General features: G+C 38.2%; 1 long non-coding RNA gene across 4 annotated transcripts in view; it reads right to left on the minus strand.

Annotated features, from left to right (window-relative positions):
- Window positions 1-2,921: 2,921 nt before the first annotated feature.
- The window catches only part of LOC142601571 (uncharacterized), a 166,512-nt gene continuing 147,150 nt past the window's right edge, over window positions 2,922-22,283 (minus strand). For 2 of the 4 annotated variants that reach the window (XR_012835091.1, XR_012835089.1), the window contains one exon: window positions 7,559-8,710. This is a non-coding gene — a long non-coding RNA (uncharacterized LOC142601571). Of the gene's footprint in view, window positions 3,294-7,476; window positions 7,524-7,558; window positions 8,711-22,283 lie in introns of those variants that run through there. The other 2 variants (XR_012835090.1, XR_012835092.1) reach the window with 2 other exon arrangements.

Below are 22,283 nucleotides of genomic sequence, written 5' to 3' on the forward strand. Positions count from 1 at the left end.
CTCCTTCCCTCAATGAGGGCTTTAAAGTGAGAGAAGAGCTCCAGTTTTGTGCCTCCATTGTCAAAACAGTGATGTCGATGCCCATAGGTAAAGAAATCCTTGTGGCTGAATCTAGGACAATGTAAGGTAAAAACGTATAGAATCTGGGGAGCTCAGGCAATCGCTAAGCAGAGGCTTTTAGAGAGACAAGTTTGGTCTTAAGCCTCTAACAGTTGCCTGCATCTCTTGTCAGATCTGGCCCATAGTTTTGTCAAGGAAACTCATATAGATTTGACTGTAGCTTTTATTTGACGATAAATCCTGGGAGAGACCTCTAGTTCTCAAGTAAGTTCTAACCTTTTCCTGTGTAAGCAAATATGCTTCATTCTTAAATGTGTTTCTGTACATACACTGTGTGAATCTACTACTGCAGAGTATTAATGTCAACAAAAGGTTAATAAAAAATAAGGTTTCCAGGCCTTTTTTCATGCTCATCTGCTCCCACCTGATTTGGTTTATTACTGAAGCTGATGGTTTTCAATAGCACTTACAGCAGCAGCAGCGGAGTTTAACTCTCACTTCTTATTGAAAAAGCCAAATCAAGAGCTGAGTAATGTCTATTACTTATCTGTTCTTTTCAAAATAAAAAGTGAAAGTTAAAAGCTGACAGGGTCATGGGTAAGTGTTATTGAAAGTCACAGCCAGCAAGCAGTTTGCAGCTGGAAGAAAAAAGTTCTTTCCCTTCCTTTTCTGTAGTCAGTCATGGTATTGCTATTCTTCAGTGTTTTTTTCTTTTCTCCCCATGCCCTTTGACCAACACTGATGGTCTGTCTTGAAATAAAGTTCACTTCTCTTATTTTTAGATAAAAGTTAGCATGATCCAAGGTTTGTTCTTAGACTAGAGAATCTTGAGATCTGGATTTTAAACCTCATATTTCTGCTGAATCACCATGCAACTCACTTTTTAATTCCCTCCCCTCTTTAAATTCCCAGTTTTAGGACAAGAAATAATGGATAACAATTCAGTGGTAAAGTACTTTGAGATCTATAAAGAGAAAAGGTTAAATATTATTTCTTCAAGGTATGTACCAGTATTGCAGTCCATAGGGAAGCTAGAAGACAAGCTGTGTGGAACATTTGGGAGTTCAGAGATCATTAGAAAAATTGCAACCTGCTTTATAATAAAGAAAATCTGCCAAATATAAAACATGAAAGATCAAATTTGATGAACTTGCCTTCCCTCACTCTTACTGTTACTGGAGTGTTAATGCGAACATACCTAAACATCACATAGGATATTCACAGATTAAATAAATAAATTGGAGAGTTTATAAGAAAAAGGAAAGAGAGACAGGGAGAGAGAGAGATCCAAATACTAAGAGAAGACATGAACATTTCCCTTTTAGCAAATCTGAATGATTTAGCAAAACACTGTTCAAGTTATTTACTGTGATGGTAAGTAAATCTTCACCAACTACATAAAAGATTTTTATCTCATCTTGATTTTTAGCTACTCTCCCAAGGTCATGAATGAAAAATCTTTCTATGGACTGAGCATTGTAGGAGATCCTAAGTTTTAGACCTGTACAGGGCTTTGACAAACCAGTACTGCATTGGTAAATCCCAGTTTGCCAGCTCCAATGCATTATATGGAATTATGTGTTTCAAGAAAAACTTATCTGGGAAAAAAATTTAGGTTCATAATGAAATGTATGGTGAAAATGAAATAAAACCTCCAAATAGTCAGATGATAACAATGAAACCTAACTAGTCAGTTAAGACACTTTCATGGTATAAGTAAGACCAAGTTTCAGAAGACGTAGACATCAGTGTTGCTTTCCGTATTCCAGGAAACTGACTTGGCCAAATAGCAATATGATAAAGGCAGAATTGTACTCTGAAATCTAGTTTCACTGAAGAAAATTTGAAAGAACTTGTGTTCGTCGTGCAGTGGGAAAGGACACTACTCTTTTTTTTTTTAAATCTTAGAAATTTTCTCATAATCAAAAAACCACTTCCCACCTTTCTTTCCCATGTTTATACCTTGTTAACTGCATCATTGTTAAAAACAGAGTTTGTCTTCATTTATTTTCCCACAGATTGAGCCTGACAATATTGGAATATGCAAACTCCCTACTGCCACAACATGAAAGTGGAATATTGATATTTTATTCACTATTGTTTCCAGATCATCAGTTACATGTGTTTAGCATCCTTCTCTTTGATTATAAAGTACAGTTCTTTTTAAAGAACCATGCTGTTTCCTTCACAACTTTCTGCCTAACAAGGTTGCAAAGCATAATGTTACAGTTTGTTACTCTCCTGACAGATAGAACTGCCAAAAAAGCCGTTCTCTCTTTCTTAAGATTCATTGGAGTGTCAGTCTTTACCCTCAGTTGTTCCTCTTTTCCATTTACATCACAAAATGAAATGATATTTACCGAAGAGAAATTATTGTTCACATTACAATTTAATTAATGTTGAATTAACAAGTAATTTTATGAACAAGCTTTGAATCAATGTGTTTGTTTTGCCCTGGTGGAAATCCTCCAGAATTGATTAAAGCAAGTGAAGGATTAAGCTGGTGATTTATTGACACGAAGAATGTCACCTTTATCTACAGGCAGGGATGTTTGTCTCAGCTGGAGAGTTCCCAGTACATTTCACCTCTCTTTTCCCCATTACCTTTCTGCTCATTTCCCCCATTTTCAGACAAAAAAGGTATTCTTAATTTTGGGGATTATTTGGTGTAACTGTAGGACCGGGAGCTGCACCTACCTCCTACTGTGTAGGATCACAGAGTTTCTTGGGCTGATGAAAACAATTTAAAAGAAACAAAAAACCAACCAACCAACCAAGCAAACAAAAAAAACCCCAACATAATAGAAAAGGCCTTTTCAAATATTTTTTATTCTCTTTTCCATGATAAGCTGCCTAAAAGCCAGAGGTACAAATGGGAAGTTTATTCCACCAGAAAACTTGACACAGAATAAGTTGATGTCATTTGGCTTTATTCAGCTAATACTCATTACATTGTTTTATATAGCTCTGGTGGACCATTGCTCCTTAAAGATGTACTTTAATAATATGTCTTGATACATCACTTAATACACAACAGTGATGATTCCTCAAAATGCAAATCAGTCAGGAAAAAGTTTAAGAACAGCATAGGGGAAAGTGATTATAAACTCCTATGAATCACAGCACTGGCTATCTTACATGTGATATATTTTACAATAATCAGTTTGACTGCACTTAGCACTGGGCAAGCTGATTTCCCATAGGCTGTATTTCAAGGCAATATCCAATATAACCTGCACAAAAAGAAAACAGATATGAAGGTCATTTCAAGCAGAGTAGGGAAAACCTGCAAAAATCTGCCAGCTGAGCAAGCTCACTTGTCCTTGTAATTCATAAAATTAAGCTTCCTCAGATGATGAGGACAGCTTACTTTAATTTTGAAATTTTCCTATATTGCGATGAACAAATATCTTTACACATGAAAACCTGTTTTCACACTTTCTCCATTCAAAAAAGTTTTAGCTACTATCAAAATTCGGAAAATACATATACATAGGATTCAAAAATATCCTTCCTCCACTCATTTTTCAGTCACAGATTTACTTGATATCCAGAATTCATGGCTATTCTTAAAGGAAAGCACAATATGGGAATGTCCAAAGAGTTTAGCTAAATATCCTAAATGCTATCTTTTCTAAAAATTTCTAACGATCACCAGAATTGTGGAGCAGAAAAAAGACATAAATAATTATGGACCTCTCATATTATAATTAAAAGGAATGTTATTTGTGCTCTTTAACAAGAACAGGACCAGACCCATTATTTGAGGGAACAATCTATTTGCAACAACCAGATCTATACAGCAGGAATCAGCAGATACCTCTGGTCTCCACAGAGTGTGACATGTTAAAAATTAAATTCTTATTTCAGCTATATAACTCTAAATGTGGTCAAGCAATGCCATCAATTTCACAAAACTTTCTTCAGAATAATCCTGGTCCCACTCTACAGTGTAGTCTGGCATCAGACTTACATTTGCGAGAGTCTTTTTGTTAACTTTATTTGAAATATCTGATAAGCAAAGTCTTGTATATCTGATTTCTGAAATCCAGAGATCTTTCAGAGGGGCACCAGACATCATCTAGAAATAATATTAGCTCTAAGGCTTTGCAATCAAGAGCTGCTCATGAACATAACACCCGAGTAGTGATAAAATATGACAGCAGGGAGGAAGGATTCCAAATGGTTTCACACTTCCCGTCTTTACTATTATGCTTTGGAAACAAGACTACAGCAGTTTTTTTCCTCAGAGAATGTTTAAAGCGCTCAGTCAGGAAAATCAGATGGACAAGCAGACTCTCACTCCAGGGAGCTGTAACAATGAATTACTTCTGAAATCTTTTGACAGAAAGAAAAATGTAGGCTTGTGCTGTGTTTTAGACCACTGAGTCCTCTACATGGTTCATTTCTGCAGTGAAGGGTGTGAAGTGTTTGACCCTTGCTGTTTCTAAATCCAAACTATGCAGCAATGGCAATAGTCACCACCCACTGATCATCCAAGTTAATTATCCCTTTTCAACAATGACAGTTTTTGCAATAACTCAGCCTTCAAAGGACGTATCCAGGACTTTAACAAATGCACTAACCTCAAAGCAGACAGTCTTTGATCTAGTCTATCATAGAAATCATAGAATGGTTTGGGTCGGAAAGGACCTTGAAGATCATCTAGTTCCAAACTCCCTGCCATGGGCAAGGACACCCTCCACTAGACCAGGTTGCCCAAAGCCCCATCCAACCTGGCCTTGAACACTTCCAGGGAAGGGACATCCACAACTTCTCTGGACAACCTGCTCCAGTGCCTCACCACCCTCATAGAGAATTTCTTCCTGATATCTAATCTAAATCTACCCTCTTTCAGTTTAAAGCCATTACCCCTTGTCCTGTCACTCCATGCCCTTGTAAACAGCCCCACTCCAGCGTTCTTGTGGGCCTCCTTCAGGTACTGGAAGGCTGCTATAAGGTGTCCCTGGAGCCTTTTTTTCTCCAGGCTGAACAGCCCCAACTCTCTCAGCCTCTCTTCACAGGAGAGGTGCTCCAGCCCTCTGATCATCTTCATGGCCATCCTCTGGACTCGCTCCAACAGCTCCATGTCTTTCTTGAACTGGGGACCCCAGAGCTGGATGCAGTACTCCAGGTGGGGTCTCACAAGAGTGGAGTAGAGGGGCAGAATAACTTCCCTCAGCCATGCTTCTTTGATGCAGCCCGGGACACAATTGACTTTCTGGGCTGCAAGTGCGCATTGCCAGATCATGTTGAGCATTTCATCTACCAACACTCCCAAGTCCTTCTCCTCAGGGCTGCTCTCCATCCATTCTCCACCCAGCCTGTAGTTGTGCTTGGGATTGCCCTGACCCATGTGCAGGACCTTGCATTTGGCCTTATTAAACATCATGACGTTCGCACAGGCCCATCTCTCCAGCATGTCAAGGTCTCTCTGGATGGCATCCCTTCCCTCCAACGTGTTGACAGCACCATACAGCTTGTTGTCATAGGCAAACTTGCTGACGGTGCACTCGATCCCACTGTCCATGTTGCCAACAAAGATGTTTAACAGTGCCGGTCCCAGTACCGGCCCCTGAGGAACGCCACTCGTCACTGATCTCAGCTTGGACATCACACCGTTGACCATAACTCTTTAAGTGCGACCATCCAGCCAATTCTTTATCCACTGAGTGGTCCATCCATCAAATCCATGTCTCTCCAATTTAGAGACAAGGATGTTGTGTGGTACAGTGTCAAATGCTTTGCACAAGTCCAGGTAGTCCAGTCAAAACAGAGGTCAAGTTTTGTGTGTGTTTTGTGAGGGCTATTTATTCAGTACACTGGACAACAGGAAAGATAAAAGGTGAAAAGGGGGAGAAAGGAGGAAAAGGGGAAAGGGGAAAGGGGGAAAAGGGAGGGAAGAAAGGGAAAAGGTGGGAAAAGGAGGAAAAAGGGGGGAAGGGGAGAAAAAGGGGAAAAAAGGGGGAAAGTAAAAGGAAAAGGAAAAGGGGAAAAGGGGAAAGGGGAAAAGGGGAAAAGAAGAAGAAGGAAAAAAGGAGGGAGAAAAGGAGGGGAAAAAGAAGGGGGGAAGTAGGAAAAAAGGCAGAAGAAAAAACTTTCTTCTGATTGTTTCATAACTCTCAGGATAAAGTGTCAAATTCGACAAACGCTGCTTTTGATCTGGCCTAAAATAAGTGTAAACAATTATGATATTTAAAAATAAACAATATTAAAAGCCTTAGTCATTCACTCTCTTGAACCTTCTAAAATAAATGTGCATTGCTCTCTGTGTTCCTGTTTACACCATAAAGGATTTTGCTCTTCGTGACAATGATGACTGAGTTTTCATTTGCTTAGACTGTTTGGAAATGAATGGTTTGTACTTTATGCAAACTACAGGGGAAAAAAGTTACACCTCAGAAAAGTAAATTTAAAATACTTAATTTCAGCCATGGAAGCACAAGGCTGTCCAAGCTTGCAAAGGAATAGCAAGTTACACTACAGCTTGCTTACTCCCTTAGACTTCAGGGCACATTTATTCATTTCCCTCACAGTTTTTGCCTACACTGAGACAAAAATGCATTCAGTATGTCAGGGGTACTTTATTCAACAGTTCTCTGCATTGGACCGACAGTCCTGGCCCCCTAAGGTCACTTCTGCTGGGCATGCCAGGGCCTTGACCACATCCTACATCTTATACATCTAGGACTGATTGAGCAGCAATCACAAATAAGGAAGAATAGTCTGAGGCAGGAAGAGAATGGAAGAGTGCACAGAAGTGTAGGGTCATCCCATTTTCTGGTCAGATACAATGTCCTTAATTTGACCTAGTGGACATATCTCAATAAAATTAGAAATGCTGGTACATACTGCATTTCTCACCTTTTCTATGAAATGTGTTTCTGTTTTTATCACCTTTAAAACCACTGATAAAGTGTAGCACAAAAACTTTGAGGTGGTGGAACAGAAGGCAATATGGTCAATTCCTTGCTTTCTAGCTAGCTGCTCAAAATATTTGAATTCTTCCTGAACAATAATGACATGTGAGAACACACAAACTAAAATACTAGAAGACTTTACTCAGGTAGTTTAGCAGGAGTCAGCATCATTATTGTCCGTAAGGTTATACGACTTGGAGGCACATTCCTAACCTGCAACTGTAGTGAAAGACATTGGAAAACAAATCTACGACTGCAAAAGCTAGGTTTTATGCATGGCACTAAAATAGTTCAGTACTTTTTGAACTTTCTGAAGAACAAGCTGTATTTTATTTCTTTCTCTGTAGTTATGGATGCATCTTCTTGAAACATATTTTCCATGTGTCTCCTGAAAAAAGACATTCTATAGAGTGAGAGATTTAAATTTGATCATGTAACTAGACTCAAAGAGACTTGAAAGTTTTCCTGATTACAAGTCCTTTCATAATTTTCTTACAAACATAGTAGTTTGAAATAAATAGTTCTTTGCACCTTTATGGATTTCTAAAGAAAAAAAAAATTGAATGTCAGAGAGACACTTTAGCAAGGATGAGCAATATGTGACAATTACTGAGCTAATACACAACAGTTTTACTTTGCTAATTAAAATGAGAATAATGCAATAATTAAATTAAGGTCTCAATTAAAATTTAATCAATAAACCAATAGATTCAATAATGAAGTCACCAAATTAATACAGCAAGTAATCAGATCAAATTAACAGATTGACAGCACAATGAATTATTACATATTGGTCTTTTCTGTGAAGATTTTAAGGAGACCATACCTCCTCAGTGAAAATCCGATTGCTTTTTTGCCCCAGAAGCTGAAAAAAGATTGGAGAGGGTGATTTACAGGAGTTATTGCCAAGAAAATGTGCTCAACCTCTTGGCTGAGGTAAAAACTATCAGAACAACAATCAGCAAAACCACGCTTTTATGAGATATCTAATGACCAAGTGGACACATTTTTTCCATACTTGAATTATTGACTCACTACCTCACTGCTTTCAACATTTTAAAAATATCCTGGACCTTTTAATGTCAAAGAATTGGAGAACCAATATGAGCTCATAAGTCATTCTAATGTCTGTTGACAAAACATGAGCTGTTTTACATTTATCAGAATTCTAGTCATAATTAAGTAATTGTCCCAGCTGTACTCAAATTTCTGCTTAAATTCTTCACATGATTAAGCACCTTAGTTCTTCAAATGTTGTATCTTTTGTTAATTCCAGGCAAATATTCCCAGGAGTCCCAGTTTGTGGTAAAAATCCAGTTATTTAGTTTTCTAATTCAGAGACATTGTTTATTTCAAAGCACTTCCTCTTCAAGTAGTTATTTTCTTCAGTTAAATCATGAGATGAGAAACCCTGCTGCTCTCACTGCCTGAAGGTCAAAGGGTTGTGTGGGAGAGAATTTACCATGGACGAAACAATCCAGCTTTACCTGGGTGACAGCAATTATGCAGAACGACAAAAGGAGAAGTTAAGTTACAAGATGAGAACTCTAATACATTCTCCCCAGGGTCTGCCACTCACTCAGCCATGAGAAAAACAATGCCAGACTTCATTTTAGCAGTTACGTCTCTATAATGCTGAAATAGTAAAGCCTATCATACACACAGCGTACTTTGTTGTTTTACTTCCCGGGTGTCTGCTCTTCAGGTTGCCTCCTCTTAGGTTGTCAGTCCTTGGAAGAAAACAAAGAACAGAAGTACCCCAATCAATTTTTAATTTAAGAGTCCACATGAATAGATAGTGAAGTCATAACTTTCTCCAAAAGGCCAAACCTGGGCACTCTAACCTGCAGTGAGAGAGAAATGTGGGAAAACATATGGAACCACATTCACAGTATATTAATATTCAAATCAAGAAATAGAAATGTCACTGGGGAGAGGATTGTGGAGGGCATGGACTCTTCAACCCTCACAATAGGAGAGGTGCAGCAGGGAGGACAACACGTTGTCTTGATTTGGGTTGGCGCTTCAGGAGGAAATACTTGGAAGAGCTACTGACCCACAGACATTCCCCACAGTCATTTCCAGTGAGTCCTGAATGTAACTGAAAAGTGAACTACAAATGAAAAATAAATGCACCTTTACCTCTTTCATGTTGTGTATGAAAGATACCCAAAGGTGGAATTTATTTATTTTCTTAGGTCGTTGTTTGGATTATTTTTTCTCACACTCAGGCATCTTCAATAATTAAAAATGTAGTTAATTGTTGCCATTTATCCCAAGTCACCCCCGGAGTGTATTTTAAACACTCTAGAAATATTAATTAATATCATGTGTGAGAATATTAACAATCATTATTTCCGAGCTTGAAAAAATAAGACTCAGAAAGATCAAGACATTGCCCACAAAATGTGCTGGTTCCATGAAATAAACTTTAGTGGCCCATGAAAGAAATTGAGGCATTCTGATGCCTAATCTTGACTCAAAACAACAAAAGCCCAATCATTTTCTGAAGATCACGTTACACAATTACTCAGACAATTACTTTATCCCTTTATTAACAATTATTGACTGAAGCACAGACTAAAGACAATGGGAAATCTAAGAAAAAGAACTTCCAGACATTTATGTGGCAGTTGAACACTGGTTTATTTTTTAAGGCAATGATTTGTTTCTATTGTCAAATAAACAAGAATATGGAAAATGGAGATAAATCCCCTATCACAGCATATATTTAGATAGTTAATCATCTGTAGAAGTCTTCTATAAAATACGCCTCTGTGAAAAGCATTTTTCTTTAGTAAGTAATTAAATAATACTGCGTAGTGATAACAATAGTTCAAATCAATTTAGATTACATTTCTTTAATAAAAAGCTTTCTCTATTCATGTTAATATGTATAGAAATATACACATTAGTATTTTAGCACCAGAGGAATTTCAAAGGGCTAATACTCTGGAACTTAGCAATTTTATTAGTTTCACGGTTGTTTAATGGGGTTTTTTTCATTCTATGGTTAAATATTTATATTGATTATATGGATAAAAAAGTGTACTGTAAATCCTATATTTTGATCCAATTTTTTAATACATTTTGGGGGTCTTCTTCTGATGAATACTATTAAAGTGCACGTTTGACTTAATTGTGAAAATGGAAAGCGTGTCTTTTTTCTTAAGGACATTTCCTCTGTCCTGTTATAAGTGGTAAGTCAAATGTAGCCCAGCAGCATAAACATGCAGCGTTACTTGAGGTCTGTTCAAAAGACAATGAAGACTTCATCTGGCTTCCTTCAAGTTTAGCAGGAAGCTCTTGAAAAAGCACATGCTTCCTGTAATTATGCTGTACGAACCTCCCCCCCGCCCCGTAACATATTATGCCTTAGTTAAATTTCTAACATTCTTCGAAACTTTGCTCTCTTATTTTTGTAACATCATGCACATTTTACCAAGCTAAGAAATATTTTCATTTTATTATTCTTATTCTTCCTGGTTCCACTACTTATTTTCAGCAAATGAAATAGGGTATTTTATTTGGATTTACTTTTTTTCTCTACTTTCCTGCTCTCTTTTGCTCCTTCGGTGGTTAAACATGGAGATTGGAAACTTTTCATGCTTTCATTCTCAACTAGGAGCTTTTCCTAATGACATTTGCACCTGTGTCATGAGCCATTAGAGAAATCCCGACCACAAACATCAATAATCTGAAACGCAAGCAGAAAACACCTGAGGTAATGCCACATTCTTAGCCTTCATTAGAAACTTATGTTTAGACCTTCCAGTTAATGCTTCAGAGGGAATGAAAAAAGGTTTTCTCCATGTTTTGCAATACATGTTGCATTTAAGAAACACATTTATGCGTGTGTTGTATGTATATATATGTCCACATTTGAATTATGTTACATAGAGAGGTATCATATCCATGACATATTAAAACTTACTAGTCCCCAGATGCTCTAGGGGATTTACCAGCACCTGGCAGTAGCACTGTAATATTATTCATCTCCTGACATCAAGTGGCATCCTCAAGTCCAAGCCTGCTGAAGGAGCAAGATACACTCAAGAGCACATAGTTCATGCTAGAATGTGGTCTTAGTAGCTACTAACTCTGGAAATCAGTTAACAAGTTAATTCGGTGTCTCCAAGAGTGAGATAAGTGAGCTGGGACTCAAACTGTTTCATTAAGATGTTTAAGTTACCTGTGAGGGTTTTAACCACATGCACAGTAGAAATGTGCTTTCTGGAACCCATATGGTTCTGGTAAACACAACAACACAATGAAGTTATTGGGCTCTTTCTGTAACAGCTGCACTGCATTACTAATCTTTCTCCCACTCTACCCTCTGAGCAATGTAAAACAATGGGTCATTTCTTCAGCAGATGTAAACTGATGTTTACCATTGATTTAATGAACACGGAGCAAAGCAGTGGAACCAAACAGATGTACACAAAGGATCTGGTGTATGCCCTATTTTTTAAGTCGTCTTACTACAGAAACAGTCTCGTCATTCCAATCTCAACAAAGAATTGTAGTATTTTCTTCAAAGTTATTCCATTCTGCTGAGCAAAATGTATAAATATTATATCTCAGAAGCAATCTCTCAAGATTTCCCATATCAGGAAGAAAACCATTGTCCTTTAGAAAAAAGTACTTTTCGGCTGCTGCTTTCTCAAAGGTCTAAGTTATAGGAAAATTTATATTATTGACTGTAAGGATCCAGTATAGGATACCCATCCCTCTATTGCTCCTATACATTCAATAGAGCAGGAGAGAGATTTCTCCAGGGGACAAATAATTTCTAAACTGAACTGCTGTTCTGAGTCATCCTCTGGAAGACACATAAGTGCAGAAGTATTTTTAGTCCCTATGATTTCCCCTTCTCCACCTATAATATTTGAAAACTAGGGGATATACCATCTTAACTAAGACACCTGAACTAGATGTCTAAAAAGCAAGGTAGCTGGAATATCCTGTATTGTTTCTACACCTGGACGGTCCCAAAATAGTGCACATTACAGCTGGAGGTTTAAAAGAAACCTTTTAGGTAAATAATTTCAGGCCATTTATAAAAAATTTTTTTTCTTGTTGCACCTTTTAGGAATTTTTGTATGTGTAATTGAGTGAGAAAGAGGCTACAAATCAAAAGCCGTGACTTGGAAAATGAGGGGGACAATATTTTAGCCTGTAGGTAGTAGTGTAAATTGTTCTTGTTTTGTGATTTTTTTTGAAGATAGCATTCTCAACTACCCTTTTCCTTGAAGGCACATTTATATAATTATTATATTTGTAATAAAGATATGCACAGCAAGCACTTTCAGTGATACATTGAATAGGAGAAAATCATCTTTGCAAGGATATTTGCTTTCCCTACAATAGCTAAGACTGTGTAAATATTTAACTATAATTATGCTAAAGCACTATTCTTTTATGCCACAGTCACTCACAAAATACAATCCTATAAATGCCTTTCTCAAGATTTGTTACATGCTGGCTTTTGGTCTTATGGGAACAAATCTCTCTCACTGCTATTGATCTGTTCTTTAAATTATTCTCCCATGAGGCTTTCAGCTAAGAGCATCTTTTCCTTGAATCTCTTTGTATTTTTAATTGGCTTATGTTTGTTTAAACAAAATCACACCAGTGCCTTAGGCTGCAGCCGTCGACTCATTGCATTCAAAACCAGACACTGTACTAGCAGCCTTCACTTCTGTCCTCTACTGGACTCATCTCTTTGGGGATGAAATCTGTCACAAGGAAAAAAAAAAAAAAAAAAAAAAGGCATACAAAATTGCCTTTGGACTGGGTTGCTAGGGACGTAGCTGGGATTTGCATAATACTGTTAGAGTCCTAAAGATGAAAGGAAGGGTAGATTGTGCCATTTGTCTGCAAGCTCTGGCTAGCGGGTGGTGAGGAGACACTGCCCCAGGGGGAGGAGCGCTGGAGAGATGGTGCCTCGGGCAGGCCCCAGACCTTCCTTCCCACATGGTCCCCCGGGTGCGGGCAGAGGCTCTGCGCAGTCTGCGCTTGTCTCTCCCATGGCACTGAGGGCTCTGGCTCTTCACCCGTCCCGCTCCCCCAGGTGAAATGAGGCTGTCGGTGCTGCAGACTCAGCTGTTCCCTGAACCTCGCTCATCAGTGGATACTGGAGTGAGCGGTTCCCAAGCTCCCCTCACTGAAGGGAGCCCGGGAACCGCTGTTGTGTGCTGCCCTCGCGCCACTGTACAAAGAGGAAAAGGTTCTTATTTCCCCTTTACCCCTCCTTGGCTGAGCAAAGAGGGTTCAGAGCCAGAACCCAAAATAAGATAGACAGTATGGGTGATGAAAGCAATAGAGAAAAGCATTTCTTGTCATTCAGTTTTATTCTTATGCACTTTGATCCCAACTTATTTTTGAATAGTGTGAAGTGAGGCATATTCAAGGATTTTTAACTTTATCCTGTTCTTTTAACTATTTCCAGTCAATTACCAGCTGCTAAAGCACTTTTCTTCTTCTGTGGCGTAAGTACAAGAGGAAGGAAATAAAGTTCTGCTCATATGCTATTACATTTCAGTTTAATTCAGTATGAAGCCAAGTCTTTACAGGCCACATGGGCACGCTAACTGTACAGTCAGACTTGGGCTGTATAGCCCACCTCCATGCAATACAGCCTCGCACAGCATTGCCTTCACGTCACGTTGTCTCTGGAAAGAATTAGTCCCTAAAATCCTTTGCTCCTGAGTCTAAGCCTCTAGTGCAGATGCTCTTTCTCTGGCCTCATGATCCTATCCCCTCCATGCAGTGTGGATACTTCACAGGTATTGTAGGAGGGACACCTACTCCCACATGTCTCCTTATCAAGCCTTATGTGATCCCTTGAGTACCCACTCAGTAACTTGCAAGCAGATGGACATACAACTAGAAATAGTAATATTTTTTCAAGAAAAATAAAAGGACACCTGGCACACACTTCTTACATTGTGCACAAGGACCAAAATGCAACGTTGACGATCTATGTTATCTGAACCAGCCATGTTTGTGGCAAGGTTCCAGGTCCTCCATGGTACCAACCTCTTGGTTAGCTCCATTCAGCCCAAGCTTAAAAATGCCCAAGCTAACCTCTCTTATATGAACTTACCCGTAACGTTTGGTAATCATCAATTCATCTTGAATAGCTAAGCTTATGCAAAGGAATGAGGGATACTGAGCTGCGAGATTAGGGCAAGAGACATTGCTGGGCTGTGTGAGCGGAGCGCTGCGCTGTCATTTCACCCCATGAGATTTATACAATCAGCATCATAATGTCATCAGCTATTAAATAAGTAGTGAATAAGGCAAATGTGAAACTGTTACTCAGTGAAGTCTGTAGTAGTAGAAGCGAACAGCACTCAGTTAAACTAACATAATGATTTATAATAGCTGAAGGAAAGTACTTCCTTGTGCAGCCAGTAGCAAACCTGTAGAAGTTGCTTCCACAGCAGGTTGTGGAAGACCAACAACAAAGAGAAACACTAAAGCAAACAACAGTAGGTATCCTCTACGATCTTTAACCCACCAGCTGTGGGTGCTGGGGCAGGAAGGGAAGAGTGCAATGAAGAGAGTAGCCCGACTCACATGCTCTCCCCAAATAGAGTCACCTGCTTCCATGGCTGGAGACAGAGCACTGAGCTACACAGATTGCTGCTCTAACCCAGCAGGGCATTTCTTCTGTTCTCATATCCTTAGGTTATGCCTGCAAGCAGCAAGTAGTATTAATATTTCCCTTGCAATCATGCCTAAAATATCCAAATAGGGCCTACTGGAGTTACACACTACACAAGTGTGAAACTCAGACCAGCCCTGTAAACCGGGGAGTTTACAGTCCAAACCCTGAAACATTGCCATAACCCAAAGCATTCAGAGGAAATACTAAAACTTTGGAATGTTTGCAGATCAGTCAGGTTTGCAGGCATGCAGGGATGACAAAAGTACTTTTCACAATTTACACAAATCACAAACGGTGATGCAAATTCACCATCAAAAGTGAAATTAGGTGGAACAGGCTGACAGACATTAAAATATAAGGAAAAAAAGGAATTCTTTTGGTAAGGTGTTTTGCAAGCTATGAGATTTTAATTAAATCACACAAATAAACAATATCCTTAGAGCATTACATTCAAAGATACATGCTTAGGGGACATGAAGAATTAATAATTTTGCATTTCCCATTTTCTTATTCCAGATTCAAAAGCAGGATAAACAGAAGACCACTAATACTTTTCAATTAACAATATAATGCAGTACAAAACAAACTTTATCTCACAGCCCTAGACATAAAATGTCTGATGCAAACCCTGCACATTATTATCTTGATCTCAGAATCTTTTGTCTTCCTTCTTCATATGCCACACTCTAAATAAAACCATTCCAAGATTTTGTGCTGGAATCTGTTTTTCCAGTGGCAGTAGTAGTGGCTTCCAAGATGCAAAAGTAACGTATGATGTTTGAAAGAAGCAGTCAGGAGGAGACCATTCCGTAGTTTAATTTACAAAGGGACTGTCAAATATGACTAATTCAACGGGAAGTCTGAATTCAGGTAAACTTTTGCAACTTACAAAGTCACTCTACTTCATTATACTGTTTCCAGGATTCCTTGGTTGTAGAACTCTATGTAAGATGGGTTACTAAGTGTGATTTCTTCCTTTAAAGAAAAGTAACAAGCCTGGTGATACAAAGGTTAAAAAAAATGACTATTGGAAAAGATGATGAAAAATATTTACTGAGGTCATCTTAAAAAGTATACGGATGGCACTGAAAATACACATAGCTCTGAAAGGATCTGACTACTACTATTGCTTCAGTCACATTTTTTCTTATTTATTCACTAACAAAATGGTTTCCAATGCACCTATAAACAATAAAAAAATCCAATTCCTTTTACCTTTTACATATATAAATGATATGTACCGTGATAAAAAATTTTATGGAAGTATAGGCTCTGGTAGGGTTTTAGTTAGGCTTAAAAAGCAGTACTGCTTATCACTTGATGACTATTGAACTGGGTGCAGACACTTGCAGTGACAAGCAGCTGCCCAGGGACATGGCTGCCTCCCAGCCCAGTGACACAGAGGACAGACGCCACAAAAAGCAGCAGTAAAGCAAGGGAAAGAAAAAGGAAGCCCTCTGGTAAATCTGTCACTGACCATTGTCATGTCCTGTGCATGTTACTCTCCTCTAGCCAGTTTTATTTCCTTTTCCAGTTTCCGTTCTTATCTATACTGATGTTTACCCTTGGAATTTTGCTCTATGAGATCAATGGGAGTTGATGTAAGAAGGCATAGCAATCTGGTGAAAATGTGCCTTAGCATTTTTGGTGGCCCTAAAAAGCAAACGGCTGATATCATAAGTCATGTTGGAAGTTCAGTGGGCTAACCAGCTCAGCTGAGATGTGGTATAAGCAAAGGAGCTTGAACTAACTTCTTCATGACAATGTGCTTATATTTGGCATTATCTTAAGCAACTGACTGAATCAAGACCAGCGTGTTTTTAATACACTGAGCTCCAGAGACCACAAAATCGGTCTGAAACAAAGGCAAAGGATTAAGATGTTAAGCTGAGGGATCAGACCAGCAAATTACTATCACACACTTTACTGTTGATTCAGTGTCATCCAATGCAGACCATGTGTTACAACTTTTACTCCACTGTCTTTTTACTCCACCTTTTGCACTTGCTCCTTTACTCGCTTATGCATCCATCTTGCATATACCAAGTGGATTTTTGGTGTAATACTTGGCTGCTAAAAGTGCATGCATGCCAGAACATGACTAAAAGAACAGCAGCAAACTAATTGCTGGATGATATTTGCAGCAAAGGAGACCGGGTCAAAAAGGTTTCCATGTACCTAGCCTGCATTAGTAATATTTTTTATTCTTTTTTTCACCTCTAATATATTTTAACTTCAACATGGGTAGTAGCTAAAATTGGACAAATTCCAAATTTAAAGAAAATTCTTTTTCTCCCTAGGATCTAATGTTTTCATCATTTCTGTTCATGAGTGCTACTTTTAAACAAATACCACCAAAGTAATGTAAAGAAAGATCACCATTTTAACCGGAATTACAAAAATGAATGGATACAAAATATGAACAGAAGCTAGACAGATTCCTCATGGAAAATTTAGATGTCATAAACATGGTGAAAATTTAGACTAAAGATACAATCATTTCTGGAGGAAAGGAAATAAATATATCCCCCATTGAAGCAAATGCAGATGAAATCACTGGCTTGTTTCATATCACTGTTCAGTTGTAAATGCACGCAATATTTTTCCTCCCAATCAAACATTTTTCTTCCTTGGAACAAAGTTTTTATTTTCCTTGAAAGGTGTAAGAAAATTAAGTAGCGACAACCCACACTACAAAAGTCTTATGGCTACAAATATCATAGACATTTAGAAAAACAATCTCATATATTCTGTTCTTGTGAAAATTATTAGCTTGTGAACCGAGGCATCTGTGGAAACCAAGGAATCTGAGATAAACCCAATCAGAGTAAATAAATAAATAAATAACAGGCGTTAAGGTTGAGTACTGTCCAATTCAACATGTATAACAATTAAGTCTTTCAACTCAAATGAACTCAAACTTACAATCAATGGTCATCATTTAGTTTATATTTTCCTAACTCTTGCTTTGAAGTGGTTTCAATTACATACTCTTACTAAAAGCAAGTTTTAAGCATCTTCTTGTTATGTCTGCTGTAAAAGAAAAGCAGATGGGAACCGAATGTTTAAAGATAACTGAAAAGGACGATTTGTATAGAGGATTATTTTTTTCTTAATGGTTAATTAAACTGATTGAAAGTGCTAAGGAAACCAAATGTCATTTCTGGGTTCATATTCATGTCTCTTTGTTACTCAGAGTTTCTAGAGGTCTGATAACTGGATTCAGTCACTTAGAGCTGAATTCACTAATGGTGTTGAAGGATGCTGCACGCTCAAATCTTGCAGAGGGTTTACACAAGGAGGCAGCATCATAGAAATGACCTGTGCCTTCTCTGCATGTTGTTTAAGGAGTTCCTCTTCTTTCCACTGGAGTTTGCACTGGGATCTGGGGATGCAGTGGCATCCTGTATCCTGGAGGATGCTCTGCAACTGTCATAAAGGGAACAAACACGCTGGGCAGCACAGCTGTCCTGCACTACGTGGGTCGCGGGTCCTCACTTACAGATCAACTGTGGCCACATGAAGCACAGACACAGAATAATGCAGTGGCTGAGGGAGGAGGTGGAAAAGGTTGTGGGGGGGTGTTGTGAAGGAGACAGAGTGCCAAGGGCAGAAGATTTTTAGGGTGAACTATAAGGTAGAGTGTAACAATAGGCAATTTGCAGCTTAAGAGTTCGTTCAGGAGGAGAAGTAAAAATCTTTAGACGAGCTCAGATAAGAGAATTATGTCTAAGCTGAGGAAGTGAGTTTATTCCAGATGTGTTTGACAGCATGAGAACAGAAGTGGAAGTAGTGCTTTTGGTAAGGAGCCAGTACTGGGGATTAGTCAGGTGGAGAGCACTGAGAGGGGAGTGAGGAGCTGAGAGCACAAGGGTGGGAAGAATTGAAAATACAGGCTCTGGCATCAAGCAAAGGGAATGAAAACAAAGAGGGAAGGAAAGGAATTAGAGAAGCAGAGAAATCAAAGGGAGGTTTAAGAGCAAAGCCAGCTTCGGTAGAGATCACAAGGAAAGAATAAAACCAAGAAGGAAGGGAGAATAAGAGCTGCTGAGGGAGGGATGCTGGTGGTTGTGGGGAGGAAATAAAGGGACTGGAGATAATTTGGGGCTAGATTTCAACGAGTGAAGATGAATCTCTCAGACTTTCCCACGTTATGCCCTGCAGAAAGGGTTTTACGATCACTGTTGATCTGTGCATATATACAGTCAGTTCTGTCGGTCTATCTGATTTTGGATTCTTTTTACTTCCCTTTTCTCTCTCAAGCCTACTGTCTAAGGCCTTTATTTTTATAACAGTGTCATTCTTTTATGTACAGTCTTCCTTGTTCCTACTTTTTAGCATATGGTCAATACACTGTATTGTTTGCATTTTTGCTGCAGCCTACTTCTATACAGGCATCCCTGAGAGGGGGTTAGAGAAGCTGCAAGCTCTCTGCCACGGAAAAGCTCTGTGATCAGAATTCTTTCTTAAGGCAGAGGTGGCTGACCTGGGCAATGAAATACATACGCAGTTCATTAAAACAGAAGGTGGTATGTCATCAGAATACCTTTGTAAAAGGTTGTTTAATTTAGGACACTCATACCTACAACCACGTCTGTCTTTGAACAGATTACAGGACTGTATTCTGTGTCCTTCATGTTGTTTGCATGCACATGCAATATATAGGCTATAAACATATGTTAAGTATATCACACTTCAAGCACATCTAAACTAGAGGCAGCACGTGCTTTTCCACAGAGAAGTAAACTCTCTGGGCTGAGATTGAACACTTACTCAGCAGAAAAATGATAGTAATATTGAAATAAGATTCTGGTGTCAGAAGAAGGGATAATGCACCCTCACCTTGGTATCTGGACACCTTGATGTTAACACAGAAACATTAAAAACATGGGAGACTGAATCCCAGGAAAGGTGTAAGTCTCAGCACTCATTGGTTTAGACAGCTGTTGACATCAAAAATAAAATAGCTTGTGAGCCCTCTGGTGGTATTTATTTTTTTCTTTCTCAGATGTTAGCAGGATCCTGCCATAGCAACAACATGTAAATGTACTTGGATATATATGCAGTGACGTGTAAGTATTGCTGTGCATATTGACATACACATACATACATATGCATACATAAACATATAAATACATACACACACATAAATATAAATATAAATAATTAATTAATGGCAGAGAAGAGAACCTTGGTACATTGTGAGAGTCACTTCCAGAACAGCAGAAAGAAGAAATCACCTGCCATCATGATCTGAGTATTTGTGCATAAGTGTCCCACTCACACATGACAGTACTAGCACTATCCATCTGAAAGACGGAATATGATCATACACTAACACTATTATAAGAAATTCAGAAAGATCTTTGCCTTTCCATATCAAAAGCTCTGTCTATAACATAGACCTGTCAAAAGTGTCTTCAAGGAACAAAGTATAAAATTACTTCCCTATCAGATTCCAACTGGATTTGACAAATATAAATCCTTAAACATAACACAAATTAGGAATATTTTATAATTGCTCTAGATCACAGCAAGTACCTGGTTAACTTAGTAATAACAACAGCTTTCCAGTTAGGAGCACAAGACAGTTTCCTTTGTTTTTTTTATAATGCAAAACTGAACTGTATCAAAAAATCTTTTCCTATATTGAAGAATTTCATATTATCACCATGCTACAAAATCCAGAAGTTGTAATCTTAAGACTAAGAAACAAAGAAAAACCTAATGGAATGGCATGTTGTGCTGAAATTGGTCTCCAGCAAATGTCAGTTAAGTTCATAGAATGCCACACTTGCTACAGTAATTCATTATTAAATTGCCATTATCATCCCTTTACCTAACTTGTGGGGTAAAATTTACATTTTAGGTGTTACTCTTTGACGAGGATAATAACCAAGTTTCATTTTCAGAATATTCCTTGTTATAAGTGTTTGGGGATTCCTGGTTTACATTTAAATGTTGAACCATAATATTTCAACAATTACTATTGACAGTAGATGTAGAAACTCTGCCATTAGGGAATTTTCATAATCCTTCTCTTTTGGTTGTATTTAAGTATCATTTATCTTTAGGAGGAGCTTTAAGTGGTAAGAGTTTCAAATTCTTTCATATTTTCACCTCATTACAAAAAACCCAAAGCATTCATCAAAAACCAGGTGACTAAAGAATATAACTGAGTTGTTACACACACATAGGGTTTGGAGGGATTCTCATTGCCATCGTCTTTCATTTATGGCTTCATTTGTAGGATTTGGAATAAAGTGTCATGCTTAAAAATTGACAAATTTTCTTGACTCTAATCATCCACTTCCTATTGTCCAGTGCAGGTGTTCTATTTTCTGGCACGGAGAAGGTTTGAAATGTCAGTACTGCGCATTTCATTTAATGCTCCACTATGTTTCATGTCAGCTGGGAGTCAGGAGTGGTGAGTAGTTACACCTCCCCAAAGAGCTCTAGGAAAAAGTGACATCTCATGAGGACGCCCCTGATCTTCTGGAGTGCATTGTGCTGTGGTGCAGCTGTGCTTTTTCTGTTTCTTTGGACGGGAAGAAAATAAATGTATTCCTGGAATTGTAGTGCCTTTGGAGCTCCCGTTCTGCTCTAACAGGGAATATTTTGCATCAGACTATCACTAGAGGCAGCCCCCTATTCCCACCCATGCTCTACACTGGTTAAGGTATGCCATTGCTCCTGCATACTGTGGGTTGTAATTGCAAAATTAATCCAAAGTTTTACTATTGGAATATGGGATACTGAAATTAACATTTCTGGATGCCATTTTTAGCCTTTTCAACGTGTTGATTAGTGTCTTTGGGAAATTATTAGTCACTGATCTAAAGGTTTCAGTGGATTTTCTTTCACGGTCTCTACTCCCTGTGCATTAATCATTGTATCTACAAAATCAGTTTAATAATACCTGGATTATCTCCCAAAAAAAAGGCTACGAAGTTTATATCACTGCTCTTTCAGAGCACCAAGACTTTTGTTAGTCAAGTATTAACCAGAAAGATAAAATGTGACTGCAATCATGACAACTGACACAGGACACATCTATGTTGAGCAATAAAGTTAGAAGAATCCTAGAACAGTAGTGAAAGACATGACCTTTGAATTTGAACTTTTGACAGGTGATTTCACTGAGCTCATGTCTCCACCACTCTTTGTGCAAGGATAATTCTCTCTGTTTCAGTTTAAAAAAAACCCCACACCTATCTATTCAGCCCTACCTCATATCACCTGAATATTTGAGAGTTAAAAATATGTTAAAACTTAAGAACTATACTAAAAGCATTGAGCAAATTTCATTGAAATACTATTCAAATAACCAGTGTACTGTGTGTGACTTGCTCACAAATGATTTAGAGTTATTTGGAATACCATTTGTGAAATAAATAGACATGGCCTTAATTTAGTAAAGTAGTCATTTGTCTCCCACAACTCCAAATTGGAAATCAAAATACAATAAAATTTAAAATGGTTATTAAATCCAGATGGATCTTCAAATGAAAGCAAGACCTATGGTAATGACAGCCTTTAAAGGGCACATTCAACTCAAAAAACATAAAGAAACTGAAATGTTTTATCTCCTTTTGTTGCAAGTAACCAACGTTTTAAAGTTATATTAA

The sequence above is a fragment of the Balearica regulorum genome, chromosome 4 (assembly GCF_011004875.1).
Source record: "Balearica regulorum gibbericeps isolate bBalReg1 chromosome 4, bBalReg1.pri, whole genome shotgun sequence".
NCBI lineage: Eukaryota > Metazoa > Chordata > Aves > Gruiformes > Gruidae > Balearica > Balearica regulorum.